Below are 5,108 nucleotides of genomic sequence, written 5' to 3' on the forward strand. Positions count from 1 at the left end.
CTAAGAGACACATGGAGCAAGGTGTTTTCCAAACAATTTTAGTCACAGTCTCCTCTTCTTGGCACAATCCCTTATTAAACTCATTAGAACACAGTCTTGGTCTCCATGGAATTATTAGAAATTTCTAGAGATTAAACAAAACAAAACGATTTCCAAAAATTTGAGTACCTTTTAAAATTTTTGTATTTTCTTTCAAAAAAAACACAGAAAGAAAACATGCTCTTAAAAATGTTGAGTGAGGATATTATCTTAATATTTAGCAAGGAAATAGTTGTTCAAGTGAGTTTTAGGGTTTTATGAGGATTACCCAACCCCTATCAATGTTTTCTAATAATCATGACTACATATCTAAATGGATTGATCTAGATGTTTTAAAAACTGAGCTAAACATTTATGTTTTTGTTTTCTATATAATACCAAATAATTTATTTGACTATAACTGATCATTTACAACCTATTTGTCTCCTCTTGGTCATCATGTAGAAATGTCTCAACAAACCTTAAACTAAGTCTGTGCTACTTTGTGTCACATCAAAATCTGTCTTTCCAGAAGGGAGGGAACATAAGCTATTATTCTTAGGCAATCTTCACAGCCTGTTTCAGTGGTCACTATGTTTAAAAATAAAGAAAGGAAGTAGAAAAAGGAGAACAATGGTAAAAAAAAAATAATGAGAGGATAGACTTCACAGAACTTAGAAATAGGATCCAACTATCTTCTGGATCCAATTTCCTAAACTTGACACAAGTATTTGCTCCATTCCTTCCCCTGATGGTGCCCCTGTAAATCATGCTCCCTCCTTGGCGCTGGCACTTTTCAAATGCCATATGTTGTTTTCATTACTGTAACTTGCCTGGGGCTGTTATGACAAGTGCCAGATACATGCAGAAATGGAAGCGAATAAGAATGCTTAAAGATACTTTACCCCCAGCTACTGCTAGGTCATAATAAACATGTTAATTCTTTCAATTTTACTTCATAAACTCCATCCTTCCAGCTTCCACTCAATCATTTTTTGGTATGAGTGATCATCAATGCCATTAACATCCAGAAGCACTTACTGGATGTATGCATGTAAATGCAATTTGTTATTCAAAGCAACTTATACAGCCTGGATTCATTCACCTTGCATTCTAATGTTAGGAGGGAGGCTAAGGGCAGGAATGTGCATCTTCCAAGCCCTCTTCCATGTCAAAAGAAAGAAGGACTGTGAGACGGTACAAGTTAAGTTGATGGACTTGTGTCTCACTTTCTGCCCTTTAGGTTCATAGCTGAGATAGTATAAAGTTGTATGAGGAATCCTTTGTAATTTTAAACAGGGGCTGGAGTAGTGGAGTAAATTGATTGATTTACTGAGCTTTTTTTTTTTTTTTTTACTTAGAACTGCAGCCACACTGTAAAAGGCCCAGAGAAAACGTCCTTCCCTCAAAAACTGTACTGTATAAGTGGAATGTAACATACACTCATGAACACACAGATAAACCCTATGTCACCTCTTCAACATAATCCACATGCCATCCATATGCTTTCCCCATTTTGGAGGTGAGAAATTTAGGCTTGGAAAGCAAATTAGAAGTGGAATTACAATGTAGCAAAAATCTTGGGGTTTTGAATTATGTTTCTTCTTATTGTCTCTGCACAAAAGATAGTTCTAGATGGCAAATACCTAAGTCTTTAAAGGAGGAGAGCCGACTTTACAAATGATGTTGGAAATCAAAGGAGGGAGAAATCACAGAAGGACAAAAGAGCTAAGAAGAGAAAACAGAACCTGAGAAGTACTGAAGTTGTAGGGTTTAGGATGATTTATTTGGAGGGAGAAGCCACAGGATTCCAGATTGAGAAACTAGCCCACACAAACCCACGTATCAGAAGGAACAGGTCCCTAAGGGGGGAAAAATGTGTGTGTGTATTTCAATCTGTTCTGTTTGAAGAAAAATGGTAATGACAAATAAATACGATTTTTTTTTTTTTTTTTTTTTTTTTTTTGCCAAGGAAGACCAGCCCTTTGAACACTGTAAACCCTTGTTTACAGCTTGAAACAAGAAGTTGTTGCTGTCTGCGAAGCTCATGGAGCAGAAAGTGGATGTTGGAATTTCACGTGTCCTAAATCACTTTAGGATTGACGTTCGTGGCTTCCACTCTGCTCACAAAATGAGGAAGATTAATCCACAGCAATTCTCTTCCTACCACCCAGATGTTATCTCACTTTGTGGGAAACTCAACTATCTCTCAGTTTACCTAAGAGCTGCACAATTTTGGGTGTATGTTTCTGAGTCTGACATGATGTAGGATTGGAAGCCCATAAAGCTTCCTTTACCGATCAGGAAAGAAAATGAGAACAATGCACTGAGCAGATCTCAGATGATGAAGACTAAGTCCACACATCACCGCCAGACCAGAGTGCTGGCTTCCACAATCAGGCTGCCCTCCACCATCAGGCTGCCGGTCCTCTGCCTTTCAGCATTACACAGGGTTTTAAACTGCTACCTGTTTCTTCTTCTTCTTCTTCTTCTTCTTCTTCTTCTTCTTCTTCTTCTTCTTTGTATGAAAGAGATAGCTCAATTAAAACTTGGATGGACTTAACACTACTTTGGAAAACAAAATAAATATTGAGGCCCTTTTGGCAAAATCATGTCACTGAGCATGGCTTCTGTTTAGCTAGCAAATGACCTGTGGGCCCAGGGACTTACAATTCATGACAATGTGGTAATTACAGAGAAGGAGTCTCTCTTCTGGAAGCAGTGCTCACTACAGCACCACCTGGTTAGCTGTCATCATCTGCTGTTGCTCATATAGATTCAAGTCTCAGGGGCTTTGAATTTTATCTAACAAATCCTTCTTACTCATCTGCTCCTTCCAATCTTGGTTTACTTCTCTGACTTTCAGATGACATAGCATGATCTAGGGGCACTGGGTAAGGCATGAGTGGTTTATAGACTGCCATTGATTAGCTGTACGTCACTTCTAATTTCTTTACCCCTCGAGTCCTCTGTGGGTTTAAGTTTCCTTCCCTGTATAATTCTGTGAGACCAATTCAGTTTTGAGATCCTGTGAACTAAAACTTTAGGTCCTAATCTACTGAATGAAAACAAAATGTCTAGAGGTAAGACATTTAGTTTTATAGAGGTAATGCATTATTATCAAAAATGATGTTAAATTTAGATAGTACTTTCTCCACAATCAATCATTTTTCTCTACCAAAATGTTGATTACCAGAACCATTGACCAATCTGAGTGATGTCTTTCCTCTTCCCAGGCCTAAAAAATTTTGAAAAACTCCTAGGATAGCAAATAGCTGGAGAGAGAGAGAAAGAGAGAGAGAGAGATGAACACATAGCTATCCATTTCTGAAGACTTCTTGTGGGCCACTGTTTTACCATGTTATCAACAAGTACTGCAATATAGCCAGAAGTATCCCTAACTTTTAAATAAGCTGTTAGAATGCAGAAACCATATTTGAATTTGGAATCCTAGTGCCCCAATGCTGGCATATGCCAGTATTCAAAAATATTGTTTTTTGAATAAGGGATGGAGGGAGGGAGAGAGAAGAATGAGTCATTAAGTTGCTTTCTCTAGGCTAACAGGACTAGAGTCGGTGTATCCAAAATGCTCAGTCTTTAACCAGAGCCTTCGAAGTGTGGGGTTGTCCTGTCAGTCTTTACTCAGAGCTAGCTGGTAAAGCTAAGCCTCATCCTAAACAAAAGACAAAATAAAACTATGCCGTCTTCAACCTTTTAAACATACTCCATAACCAAGCATCCTATTCACTAAAAAACAGCTGGAACTAGAGGGTATTATGCTAAGCGAAATAAGTCAATCAGAGAAAGACAAGTATCATATGATCTCACTGATATGAGGAATTTGAGAAACAAGACAGAGGATCATAGGGGAAGGCAGGGGAAAATGAAACAAGATGAAACCAGAGAGGGAGACAAACCATAAGAGACTCTTCATCTCAGGAAACAAACTGAAGGTTGCTGGAGTGGAGGGGGATGGGAGGGATGGGGTGGCTGGGTGATGGACATTGGGGAAGGTATGTGCTATGATGAGTGCTGTGAATTGTGTTAGACTGATGAATCGCAGACCTGTACCCCTGAAACAAATAATACATTGTATGTTAAAAAAAAAATCTCAGGCCACACTGTTTTTGCTGACAGCAGACCAAGTGAAAAAAAAGACATATGAGGTGCATACAAACAATTCCTAATATCTCAGCTCAGTGTGGTCATATTGATATATTTTTCAGTGAACTCTACTGAAATTGAAACTCAATTATTTAAAATGCACTGCATTTTAATGGAGACCGTTGTTCTGCAGGGTATTTGGAGAGACAAATGACCTTCTGGGTAGTGCTGATGGTTTCAGGTAGAAAAATCCCATTAATATCAGCTGGCCATTTGTCCTAAAGAAATATCTTCTGTGAGAAAGTTATTGCTAGTATAAGCTACTTTTAAAACTATAAACACATGGATGATTCAGGGACTTACTGGTGTATAAATTGGGTTTTTAGAGCAGGCAACATGTTGATGAGCCCGTTGTAAAGTTTGGTAATTAATATCATCCAAATGACTCAAGAATCCTCAAGTGGGGTGACCTTTGCCAACACTCACAAAGGCATTGCTTCTGCTCATGTTTTCTCACAGCTGAGAAAATCACAAGGTCTCCCATTACAGTAAACCCATGCACTTACTCATTCTGTCACTCATTTATTTTTTTCTTTTGCTTGTTTCCTTTCAACAATGAACGTCTTTTAAATATCAACTATTTTTAAAAACTTAGGGATTCAAAGATGAGAAAGGTATAATTATTTTCCCTAAAGACTCAATGCGGACAGGGAAAAAGTGATATAAACAAAAATGTATGATACAATATGGTACATTCACTGATAGAGCTTATAAATAAGATCATAGAAGATCACAGAACAGGGACAGGGACACTGAGCTCAGCTGGACTCCTATGTGTGTAGGGTGTGTGTGTGTGTCTGAGTGGGGGGAATAGCGGAGGGAATGGCTGAATGGCACAATATTCCATTTGAGCAGTTCCTGGAAGCAGTGACATGTGGATGAGCTTTCAAATATATATGAAGTTGATGTAGCTGAAGGGAAAATGA

Source organism: Eumetopias jubatus, unplaced genomic scaffold (assembly GCF_037043125.1).
Source record: "Eumetopias jubatus isolate StellerSeaLion01/CBP00866 unplaced genomic scaffold, mEumJub1_p1.0 scaffold_3, whole genome shotgun sequence".
NCBI lineage: Eukaryota > Metazoa > Chordata > Mammalia > Carnivora > Otariidae > Eumetopias > Eumetopias jubatus.